Source organism: Monodon monoceros, unplaced genomic scaffold, assembly GCF_005190385.1.
Source record: "Monodon monoceros isolate NGI ecotype Baffin Bay Population unplaced genomic scaffold, NGI_Narwhal_1 Super_Scaffold_12, whole genome shotgun sequence".
NCBI classification, from domain to species: Eukaryota; Metazoa; Chordata; class Mammalia; order Artiodactyla; family Monodontidae; genus Monodon; species Monodon monoceros.
In genome coordinates this window covers 46,301,949-46,315,046 of record NW_021703768.1, presented here as the reverse complement: position 1 = coordinate 46,315,046, position 13,098 = coordinate 46,301,949, and the positions used below count along the sequence as shown (strand labels likewise).

The 13,098-nt window shown below is 43.4% G+C and overlaps 1 non-coding gene across 1 annotated transcript; it reads left to right on the top strand.

The window, feature by feature from the left end:
- The first annotated feature begins 1,458 nt into the window (after positions 1-1,458).
- On the top strand, positions 1,459-1,531 carry TRNAE-CUC. Its single transcript has one exon. It is a non-coding gene; the product is annotated as a tRNA-Glu (tRNA).
- The last annotated feature ends 11,567 nt before the right edge of the window (positions 1,532-13,098 follow it).

Below are 13,098 nucleotides of genomic sequence, written 5' to 3'. Positions count from 1 at the left end.
GGGGAACAGAAGGATTAACTTCCAAACTCATTCATATGCTTGTTGGAAGGATTAAGCTCCTTGTGGACTTTGAGAGTCTCCATTATTTGCTTGCTGTTGGCTGGAGGCCTCCCTCAATTCATTTCCACGTGGACCTCTCCACAGGGCACCTAGCGACGTGAGAGCTGGCTTCATTAGAGTGAGTAAAAGAGAGAACAAGAAGGAGTGAGCAAGGCACAATCACAGTCTTTTCATAATGTAGTCTCAGAAGTGATATTCCAGCACTTTTGCTGTATTCTCTTTGTTAGAAGTGAGCCACTAGGCCAAGCCCACACCTAAAGGGAGAGAATTATGCAGTGGAGGTGGGGAGTCACTGGAGACCATCTTATTGGCTGCCTACCACACTGGAAAATCTGGTATCAGCAAGAGAAGATATTAGTGGTTCTTGAGGGAATTGAGCATAATGTGAAGTCTAACTTGCTTAATCCGTTAGTGAGCCATCTTGACTTGTGATAGTATATCCAGAGTGTGACTGTTGTCTACAGGTATGACCTTGAGGAACAAGATACTGAAGAGCATGGCTTTAAGGCAAATAGGGAAGCAAGAGTATTGCCTTAATATGACATTCAATGAAAATGAGCTGTGATGGTTGACTTGCTCGTGCTCATATTGTGAGTTAGTGATAATACTGTAGTTACCATCCAGTTCTGGCTAGAGAGATTAGTAACCTGACCAAGGTTGCCCAGTTCTCCTGACTTGATAATTTATTAACTTGACCATGGTTACACAGTTAGATGTTAACACAATACTATACTCTCTTGTACCAGGCTAGAAATTTGAATAAGAAAAACTGATGCTCTCTTTCATGTTAAATTAGCCAAATTTAGGAATTTTTTACTTTCTCTGAGGCAAGGAGGATAGTATAGCTCTTATGGAGGAAGCAAACCCTTTCAATTTTTTTCAGATTTTATCTCAAGAAGTAGGCATTCTTCTCTTCCACCTAACCCCAGTCCATTCTTCATTGGGAACAAGAAATTCTAGCAGTCTTTAGAAACTTGATAATGATTAAAGAAAAACATTGAGGAGTCTTAAGAACAGGATGCTATGTCACACAAAGTTAAGGTCTTGCTATCTTTTATTTATTTATTTGAGGGATTGAAAGATTGGCATTTGGGAGATACATTTCAAGTTCTTTTTTTTTCTTTTTTTTTAATTTCAAGTTCTTAGACTCGTATTTCTCCTAGGGCTCCAAGTTTGACGTATATAATGTCTTAGGAATGCTCAGATGATTAGCCAGTGTGTCACTGATAGACAGTTGGTCCTCTGAATCTGTGAGTTCTGCATCCAGAGATTCAACCAACCACGGATTGAACAATTTACATAGCATTTACATTGTATTTACATCTATTTACACAGCATTTATATTGCATTAAGTTTATAAGTAATTTAGAGATGATTTAAAGTATGTGGGAGGGGAATTCCCTGGTGGTCCAGTGGTTAGGACTCTGCACTCTCACTGCTGTGGGTCCAGGTTCAATCCCTGGTCAGGGAACTAAAAACCCCACAAGCCACATGGCGTGGCAAATATATATATATATAGATATAGATTGATTGATATTTATATTTATATAAAGTATATGGGAGGTTATGCATAGGTCATATTATGCAAATACTATGCTATTCATATAAGGGATTTGAGCATCTGTGGATTTTGGTACCTACAGTGGTCCTGGAACCAATCCCCTGCAGACTGAGAGATGACTGTATCTATTTTATATATATACAATTTTCCAGTTTGTTGAATGCAGTCTAAATACTAGGAGGAAGGGGGTGACTTCCAGTAGCAAGAGGTGGTGAGAGATCTAGCAGGATGTAGAAGAGGATAAGTTTGAGCACTCAAGGCCCTTTCTGTAGCATCACCCCAGGAGGGAACAATAACACTGCTCTTCTTTACCCTGCTCTTGTTGCCGTGGTGATTTCTACACTCACAGCAGCCAGAGACAATTGTGCTGAGACTCATCTCCTCCAAGATCCTCTCCTCGTGATAAACCACTAGAGAGATTTCAATGACAATGCTCACCTATGATGCAGGCTGCATTCAAATGATGGCATTGAAGGCTTTGACTAGCAGGAGGAACTATCATGGAGTGACCCAGAAAAGGAATTTTGTAAAGAACTTTCTCCTGAACTAGGAATAACCTTGGGGTTTGAGAGAATTTTCTAACCTTTCATTCTGTCTTCACTGTAATCATACCTCCGAGGTTCTGAAAAAAAATCTGCCCTGAGCTTCCACTTTGCATTAAGTGGAAAAGAGGGTTGAGGCATGAAATTAAATGAATATTTCTTTCTTTTCCTGTTTCTCAGAATTTTAACCAGGGATGGTGGGGAAAGGAAGATGGAGATGGTGTTTTTTTATCTGAGAGATCTTTCCTCTCTCCGGATGCTTAGACATAGCAAAATAGAATAAAATTGATCTGTGAGTTCAAAAAAGGAGACTGAGAAGGCCAAAGGAGGATTTGGATACCTTGAAATTAATGATGAAAATTATTTAAAATATAATGAAAATATTTTCGAATGATTAAAAAATTAATAATATACACTTATCTTTTGATTCTTTGTTTTCAATAACTGCTGATCATTTTTAGCAAGAGGTCTTTGCAATGCAAGGGTCTTGGCTGACAGAGATGTTGGTAGAACTTCTACTCATGAACAAGTTCTTGAAACTACTCGAGTTTTCCATTCAGGGCCTGTATTCCTGTCTATTTTCTTTCTTCTCTCCCTCCAGTCTTTTCTTCCTGTCTTCCTGTGTTCTAGTTGGTTAAGCATTTGATCTCTTTGGTTAACATGCACTGGGGAGTGGAGACTGCCAATGGGGATCTCAGCTGATAGCTGGATCTTAAGGAAACTCAGGAAGAGTTGACTCATCAGGCTCCACAGAGAGAGCAAGAGGCTGGGAAAGCCTGGCCTCACAAAGCCCAGGAGGGGTCAGGATGGCTGTTTGGAATGCCAGGCCCCTTCACACACACACACTTCCAAACACACCCAGCAGCAGGACTCAACATCTCTTGGCCCGGTGCTCTGCCTGTCCTGTGGTTCTGCTATACTCAGCTTCTGCTTGTCTTGGCATCTTCTTGCTTTTTTCTTCACGGCTGATTCTCTCCGCATTTCCTACTTCCAATTCTGAGGAAAGGTCTGGCTGGCCACCTAACTGTCATCATCTCTCTTTGCACAGAGCTCTTTGTGCAAGATCACATCACGGGTCCCAGACCCATGTGGGAATTGGTAGTTTTTGTGCCAGAGCAGATCACGTAGGTGAACATTGCCAACCCTATTGGAATTATTGCTTGGGAGCCCCTTTCACCAGTGGGGCAGTTTTTCTCAATGGGACGGGGAGGTCTCACACGGTGACTGTCTGCCAGGAACACTCTTTTCCACTAAGACACCCATGGCTTCAACAACATCTTGTCCCACATGTTTTACTCTGACTTAAGAATCACTGCTCATTTACTTGGTAATACTCCCTTGAAGGAAATTTGCAGGTGGGCTAGGCAAGACCTTCTTTCTTTACTCACAAAGGAATGCTATTACAGGTAAGAGCACACCAGTGAGGTTTTAGAAAGTGCAGGTGAAACCTCCTCTAATCTTGCTTTAGATTGCCCGTGACAATTTGCTAACCTCTTCCTTGGTGTGTGAGTGGACATTGAACAGGAGACTGACTGGAGCTTATGCATGGACACTGCTATCACCTGTCTAGTCCATCAGATCAGCCAAACCATCCATCTAAAATGGATTAAATGATGACGACCTCAGACTGTGGAGTAATCTGTTTCCCTACAGGTGTTTCTCATTCTGGGTCAATTGGTTCTCATCTTCCTTGCACCGCGTGGCCAAGAGTCAGGGCAACGTGGAAGATGCAGACACGGAAGGCTGGGCAGTGCAGAGGTGAGTCATACATGGCTGGCTTGGCTTTTGTTTCTCTATTTCTTTGTGCCTGACTGCTTACATGTCTTGTTTGGGGTCGGGAAGGATACCATTTGGGAATACATGCTTTCCTTTTGAAAAGGACTGATATGGGTAGAGTTTGAAAAGTCAGCCATTTCAGGAACTTTACCAGAGTTTCCTCCTTGACCTAGTTTCCAAGTCTGCTGCTGTGTTTCCTATTTCAGCCCTTAAGATTGAGGTTGCTATGAAATGCCTTCAGTTCAGTTTGCTCCAGAGGCCAACGCTCCAGCATCTGGTCCACAGCAAGTGACAGAAAGTCACTAAACTGCTCAAGGTGTCCTCAGTGTAACCAATAGCCCACCTCCCACTAAGGTAACCAGCTTGGAGCCCTGCGTTCTAAATGTGAGCTCATCTTTATACGGTGAGAGAGAGAATGAATTTCTGTGAACCTGCATTCTACACCTCTATTTATACATCTACATGTTTTCTGCTTCCCTTTAAGATAACAAAAATCTGTAGCTGAAACCACAAATTGCGTAAATGACCTCATTTAATCTGCTTACTTCTTCCTCTTCAAGATTGTATTTAAAGAGTTAAAAAAAAAAAAAAGGACAGGAGGATATGCAGGTGTAAATTTCAGATTTGCTGTTGAAAATGCAAAACAGTGAAAAACTACCTGGGCAGAGAACTTACTGAGAATAACAAACGATGGCGAAATGCCTGAGGATGTCTTATGAATCATTGTATATTGATTCATGTTTTTGAGTTCTGGTTTAAAATTCACCGTCAATGCCTTATGTGGGAGCTTCTTACAATGCAGAACCTCAGGTCCCAGCTCACAGCTGCTGAGTCCAAATCTGCATCTTCACAAGTTTCCCAGGTGACTCTCAGGCACTTTAAAGTTGGAGAAGCACTGGCCTAAATACTTTGTTGGTTGTTGTCATGACAACCTGGTCACTTTGATTCCAGTTGTTTTATTTTTAATCCAGCCCAACTGCTCCCTGCTCAGTGGTCTGCAAGTCTTCCCCATTGCCTGGCAAACTGAGCCCAATTTTTTTTGGGGGGTGGTGGTGGCGTAAAGGCTGGGCACAATATCTACAGCCTAGGCTCGCTTCTTCTTAGTCCCCCCTACACACATGTATCTCCATTCACACTAGGATATTTCGCTCATCATGCGAAGGTGTGTGACTTGACATTTCTTATGCTGTTCTTTCTGTCTGATGCACCCTCTTTTCCTTTCCTCCCTGTATGCTGAGATCCTGTCAGGTCTATAAGACCATATCAAATGGTCTATCCTTTGAGAAGCCTTTCCACAAACGGACAGGATTCCTCTGTCCTTTTACTCCTGTAGCACTTGGTTTATAGCTCTTTTATGGTGTTCTTCTGAGGATGGTTCATTTTACTCCCAGAGTGCTCATCTGAGCTTCTCCTACCTCTCCCAGCCCTACTGCATATTGTAAGCTCTTTGAAACAGTGGCCACATCTTAACTCATAACTGTCCTCCCAAAGTCATGGCCTCAGTACCTTGCACGTAGTGGACAGTCAGTAAATTAAATTCCTAGGCAATACAATTGGTGAATATAAAATCATCATATGGTAGGCTTCACATATAAGGTGGTGCTGTACACATTGTGAGCAGGATTTTTAGTGCATGAAGAACACACTCTCGCTCAGTTCTCTTTTTGAGTACTTGCTTCAGTGGCAAAGGACAAGAATGAACTCTTTGGCCTTAGAACATTGTGAAGCAAATTGGTCCCAGGATGCATTGCATCTGTGGTTTGCCCACATTCATGTGGGGCACCCACCAGGATGACGAGCTCAATGTGTGAATCTTGGTTCTTTGACTTCCTAGATTTATCCCCTGGAGCAGGTAATTTGAGCTCTCTAAGCCTCAATGTTTCACATAATTAAATAAGACACAAGACATTTATCACGGTGCCTGGCACACAGAAAGCACTTAATAAACAGTAACTATTTTGATAATTTCAAAGATAATGATGAGAATTGTGATAAAATTAATAGGACCATCTATTTTATTATTCTAAGAAAACATTTAAACCACCAGACCTTCAGATGATATCTAACCTGGAGTGTTCAGTGCTGGTCTTCTACGGCAGACAATAGTGGACAGATCAGAGCCCACACGAGACACTTCTCACTTGTCATTGGATAGCGTTATCTCCAAATGATAAAGTGCTATTAACTCAATCATGGAAAAATAGTATTTTCCTCTCTTTTTCTCTCACACCATTTAAAAAATTTCTCTGTATAATTTATTATTTTTAAATCAAATCCTTCACAGAATAGCACCTATAGCTTCTAGCAACTTTAAAGTAAGAATAATCCATGTGGAATAAAGTAAATAAAGAAAATTTGTTATCATCCTGAACACTGACAAGTAACGAAGGTAGAGGGGAAAAATAATTAGATCATGGCATTACCAACATCCCCGTTTTCCATTTGTGATATTGCCATGGTGATGGAGGAACCAGTTAGTGGAACAAAATCTTTTCCTTGCTTGGCTTATTTTGTCACCTGTCCTATTGGAAAAAGTAGCATATTGATAGCTCAACAGTTTTAACATAGAAATCTTGATTAAGTTGTGGATTTCTGCTTTCTTGAAACATCCATCATTGACTAGCTCTTCCTTTTCTGACGTTGCAATTTTCAAAATAATTTTCCTTTCCTTTCCATCCTCCAACATTGCTCATTCTCTCTGGCCGCAGATTTTTGTTAAACGAAATCATATTCTCATCTTTCATACTTGTTACTTTCTTATTAAATTTCCAACTATTTCAGTGCATTATTTAATATTTCCCATGACATCAATGACTCCACTGCCCTTTGGACTTTCTTCAATTTGTTTCGCATGTTAAATTATGTGAAACTGAAAGGAGGATTTCAGACATTTTTTTACTGGCAGTTCTCATTAAGAAGGGTCTCAGATTATCACTATCATTGGAGAGGCCTAGAAATTTGTAGGAAAAAATGAAGCCAGTGGGATCTTACTGTGTCAAATAGAAAGGATTAGAAAATTCTGTGGGCTCTAGAGACCTATTTTTTCCCTTGCCTACTATCCTGTTCTTCCTTTGATAGCAGCATCTCATTTTCCTTTGGGGGATGCTCCTCTCCCACACTTAGACCATATGATCAGGTCGGGCTGACCTCATACCCTCTTGAGAGGCTGGCACATGGCCCAGACCTGGCCAATGAGGTCCCCGGCCAGAACTTTCTCTGGATTCAGTGTGAAACGCATTTTTCCAGCTAAGGTGGTGAAGTAGGTAAGATGTAAGCTGGAGCTGCTATTGCCTGTCCTTGTCACCAGGGCAGAGCTCACCTTTGGATGAAGCCATAGAGAGAGAAGCAAAGCTGAGATGAAGTGAGAGTGACTAAGGACCTACTAGGCTCAAAATCAGAGCTTTTGGTTACATGAGCTATTGAAGCTCCTAGCTTAAGCCAGCCTGGGTTGTGTTTCTGTTACTGTGAGCTGAATTAGTCTGATACAAGTAACCTTGATTCATTCTTAGCTATCTGTGGCATGGAACAGTAAGGAGGAAGTAAGAGTGCTTCTGAATTTCCGTGTGGGTTTTATCACGTAAGAACCTAGGAGAATCTGGCTTTACCCTGTTTACATAGACTTGGAAGCAGCTGAGCACAGCGGTAAGAGCAAGAGCTTTGGGAACAAAAAATACTTGGCTTCAGATTCTACTCTTGCAGCTCTGTGGCCTTGGGCTCTTTGCTTAACCTCTTTGACCCCCAGTTGGATAGCATGTGGACAAGCCTGGGGGGCGAGGGTGTGCAGGGTGACATTTTGGGAGGGTGTGAAAGGAAACTCAGTGTCTCATGATGGTAAAGCACCTGCAGCCTCGCAGGACAGGAGCAGCCATTGTGGCGACCTCACCTCAGAGTCCTGTGCACAGTCCTGGGTCTCATCCACTGTGTGCTCTGTAGAAACCCATGATTTTGTAAACCAAGCACCTGAATCCAGCCATGTCACTGCCATTTTTAAAATCCCTCAATAGCTACTCGTTGTCCAGTCTTCTGAACTTATACATAAAAAAACTCTTCCCGATCTGACCCAGAAAGCCTACGGATGTCCGCTGAGAGATAGATGGTACTTGGCGCAAATTGCATAAAGGTATGCAGGGAGAGGTTGAGTTACAAAAAGGCCCTTTCCTGGGTGGGTGCAGGAACGTTATGCGGTGTGCAAACAGCACAACCTTCTATGGGAGGGCCTGCCTCACCTCCACCTGGCCCTTTTTTTTTTTTTTTTTGCGGTACGCGGGCCTCTCACTGTTGTGGCCTCTCCCGTTGCGGAGCAACAGGCTCCGGACGCGCAGGCACAGAGGCCATGGCTCACGGGCCCAGCCGCTCCGCGGCATGCGGGATCTTCCCGGACCGGGGCACGAACCCGCGTCCTCTGCATCGGCAGGCGGACTCTCAACCACTGCGCCACCAGGGAAGCCCCACCTGGCACTTTTGCCTCTTTTCTTAGGCAGAGTAGCACCATCCTTCCTTCTGGCCATAGAGAATTTCTTCCACTTCTTTAAAGGCCTAGCAGCTTTCCTCCCTCTGGCCCTGTTATCAAAGTCTGTTTTCTCAGTCTGGAAGCTTTCTCACTTCCTTGATACCTGGAGAACACCTACCTTTGAGGCAGGTGTGAGCAATTCTCCCAGAAGCCTTCCCTGATCACATCTAGGCTAAAGGTGACCTTAGTATCCCATACTTAGCCCTTCCATGACGCTTGTCAGATGTTTTTTTTACTATGATTGCTTGTTGAATTGTCTGACTTCAGACCATTGGGTCTTAGTACGTGAAGGCATCACCGTCACTTAGGGATCCCATTTCAAGTGTAAGATTTTGGGGATCCAATCCCAGAGATTCTCCTCCAGTTACTCTGGGCACTGGGATTCGATCTTTTTAAGGTAGGTTTAGGGTGTAAGTACTGAGCCCAAACTTCCAGATTTAAGTCATGGCTCTGTTGTTCCCTAATGGTGTGACCTTTGGCAAAGTAATTCACTTTTTTGTCTCAGTTTTCTAGTCTGTAAAACGGGGATAATCATAATAGGTCAAATATAGTGTTGGTCTGAGAATGAAATTACACTACGTGTAAAGCACGTGGTTTAGTGGCTGCCCACACCATGCCCTTAATACATGGTAGCTGTTACTACTAGTGATGATTCTGAGGCAGTTCACCAGACCACACCTTGAGAGGCACCACATTAGATGATGAGCATTCCAAGGTCAGCAAGCAGGTCTGTCTTGCTCACTTAAGCCCCCAGAACTGAGCACTGTGCCTGGCACATAGCCGTCACTCAAACAACCCTCTTTTGCTTTTTTGAGTAGTTGGTATCCACACCAGTCATTTGGCACCTTTCCTTATATTAGTGTATATCATAGATTACTCACTGCTTTCTGGCCTTTACCTTGTCTGTCATCCAAATCAGAGGTATCACAAGGGCAGAGGGTGTGTCTGACACCCCTTGTATTTCCACCCAGCAGGACTTTCCCATGTTTCTTCATGGAAACAGAGCTGAGCTCATCACTCTGCTTGGAGTCATCACACATCTGACCCTTCTGGAGAACAGAAGCCTGCAGCACCCAGCATGGTTCCCCATATAATGTGGAACATTCAATTCTCTATCTTTTTCCTCTCCCACATGTCAGGAGACAGATATACTACATCAACCTTAGTAACATGAATGCTTACTTCCAAGGTGGGTGGTGGCAGTGGTATACTGTTCAATGTTTAAAAATAAGCTCTCTGGAGTCAGGGATGGGGAGACCCCTGGTTTATTGTGGTTACCAATTTCCATGGCATAAATATTTCCACCATGCCTGATTTCAAGCTACCAATGAGATGCAGCTGGATGTAGAGTTGGAAAGAAATGTGTGCAACCTGCTCCTGTGAGCTGGTCAGATGTGTGATGACTCTAGCACATCATTAGTCCGTGGGTAAGTAGGTATTATAATTTCTGGAGGGGTGAGAAACCTATATAGTGTGCCACTGAAAGACTCCCCAGAAGATTCTGAGAAGTTCCTTTAAGGGGGAGCTCTGCCCTCCTTTTCTATCACCCAGAATTACCTTTGTAGATAATTATCAAATTCAGAAAGCTGCTGGGATTTGGGGGAGGGGTATAAGAAACGTGGATGCTAATTTTTCAAGTTTTGTCCGGGTACTTTGGGTCAGGGGCAAGGATATTAAGAGAAGCTCGGGTGTTAGAGTGTATGTTTAGCAGTAATTCTCCTGATGATGCAAACTGCAACCACTGTAGCAAGTATTCCTCCACCTATTGCTGGTACTGAGAATTTCTTTCTCAGATGTGTTTTCAGAAATTGGAGAGTTTCATTGTTAGGTGGTTTCACATTTTATCTGTGTTTATTGATGAATGCATGAATCAAACTATCCAAAATTTTTTTCTACTGCCTTCCAACGCAAACTCTCTATTGTAGCTGGTCTGGGATTTTCATTGTTTTCCAAAGCCCACGCTCACTCTTGCTTCTATACCTTTGCATTTTCCTATTGTCCTTCTTGGTGGCACTACTCTTTCTCCCATGGTGGAGCCTAGGGCATGGGAGATGAGGAAAGGAACTGGACATAAATGTACCCTCTCTTCTCGGCTAGATCGGAGTCAGGAAGAACTGCGTATGTGTATGCGGGTGGGTTTGTGTGTTTAGAGTCTGTTATGTAGTAATGGCCAAGGATCGTTGAGTCTTTACTACATATCAGGTACAATGAAAATGCATTAGTTCATTTCATCCTCAGAACAACTCTGTGAGGTAGGTACTGTTAACATCCCTTTTATAGAGGAGGAAATGGAGGCGTAGGAAGGAAAAGCAAATTGCTCAGATCACACAGGTGGTTGATGGGAGAGCTGGGATTTGAACCTAGGCCTGGGCTAGATACATAGGGCTGTGAAGGGCTCCACTAGGTTCTCACCCCAAGCTGTGGCTTGGGTGGCGGTTGGGTGGGAGCAGTGTGGTGGTTACCACGCTGCTTACCTTGCGTTGTTTCATCCACCTTTACCTAATCCCATAGGATGGGACCGTGTACGCCAGTAACTATGATGTCTTTTAGGAAGGCATTGGCTATTAGCTGTCCACACTGCAGGGAAGATCCCCTTGGTCGACCTCATCCAGCGAGACAGTAGCAATCTCTCCCTGAGAACTCCCCCACAGCCTAGTCAAGAGGGGCATTCTAAGAGGGGCAGAGAGCGCTGGCTCTCCTCCAATCTTCTTTCTTCCCTTCTCTACGTAGAAACAGAGGTTCTAGCTGGGTGAATGCCAGTGATGGCCATAATTCCCAGGTTCCTGAGCAGCTTGATGTGGCCAGTTGACTGCTATCTGGCAAACTGGATAGGAGAGAGAGTGAAACATCCAGTGTCGAGGTTACACCCCTAAAGGGAAGAGTGTACCCTCACTTCCCATTTCCTTCTCCTTCTTGGACAAGATGGTGGCAGCCATGAGTGGAAGCCATGCATTGAAGCCTGGACTCCTGACCACTTTGAGAAGCAGGGTTTTACTATCAGCTTGGATTTTTATGGGAAAGAAACTATTAAGTATTTAAACCACTTTTGTTTTCGCTCTCTGTTATATTGCCTCAATCTAACTAAGGCATCAAGAGATAGTCAACATTTGTAAATCACAGCAATTACTTCCACTTCCTTACAAAAATCTTTTTTTCTGCTTACATAGGCCCTTTCATGCTCCTGTTACCACTCTCACTTGTCCCCATGGAGAGTGTCCTTCCTCCAGTTCTCCGTATCGTCCATTTCCCAGAGCCCCACTCCCTTTATGTCTCTCGCTGAGGCCAAGCCCACGTATATTAAGCAGATGAGGAGTGAGCTGGGATTCAGGCGAAGTCTGGGGATGATACTGAGAGTAAGACAGGGGATAGGATAAAAGCCAAATGTCAGGCGAGGCAGTGAATCAAGTATCTGCTTGCAGGGAGGAACCAGGGAACAGGAAGAAACGGAGTCAATACAAAAATGAGTCCAAAAGGCAGGCAGGTACGTAAGACCAGAGGACAAAGAAGAATTCGGAGGTTAAAATACAGCCATGGGTGAAAGTCCGATGTGTATTTGGGAGAAGAAAAATAGACACATCCAAAAAAAAAAGCAAGGAACCTTTGGAAGTTAGGTGAATCTGCCCCAGATAAAAAGACTCTTAGAGCTTGCCTGCTGTAGCAGGAACTCAGGGCTGACTCAGGCTGAGATCCACCGAGAGCCCGGGGTAGCAGCTCACAGTTCCTGACTGGTCTCCTGGCCTTGTTCACGCAAGAGCTCAAGTCGTGCATGAGCCTTTCGCGTCTAGTAGACACTGTGGTGGCGTGGTACATCCTATGGGCTGGCTCAGTCAATAGCCCTTCCAACCTCTTCTTGTCCCTTCTCCACATTACGGTCAGGAGAGTTAAAGGGTCCTTGAAGCCTGGTTATAGATGTAGCCTCAGTTCTGCTGAGCAGATGCAGCCCTATGCTGCTGGGAAGGAAGATGTGACCTGTGTGCTCAGCTCCCCTTTAAGCATGGTGGCCGAGCTATGTTCCCCAGGCATCTCTAGCAGAGTTTGCACTCTCTGGTCCCTCGTGTCATTGGTGCTGAGTGGCAGACAGTCATATCACTGATTTCCGACAGAACGGTCCTTGGGTGGTTGGTTACTTCCTCTGGCTGCTGCTTAGCCTCTAATCCTGGCTTACTGGTCCTGCAAGAGATTTCTTGAAAAAAGAAATTTCTTTTTGCTTAAAATAGTAAGAGTGGGTTGTTTGCAAATTAAGTGTTCTGGTGGCTACATGCATATTGTTTTACATTGTCTTTAGATCTTTTATATCTATTGCTATATCTTGCCTCCACAGCTATAGCATAAACAACTTTTAGATAAAGAACATGTTTTATTCCTTTATTTACTCATTTTTTGTTCCTTCCATAGTGCTGAGTATATAGTAAAAGCTCAAAAAGTACTTTTTTTAAACTTGAAATGTGGCTCTTTTTGAGGAAGGAAATATGAACTGTTCAGTGATCTCTGTGGGAGATGCATAAAATGAGCCATTGTTGTGCAAGAAGAAAATATTAGAATAGAAACTTAAAATTTTATGAGCACAATTTTTTATCATTTTACTAATATTTAATACAGATTGATAATAGTACATACACATGGACAAACAAATGTGGGTGTGCACTGCC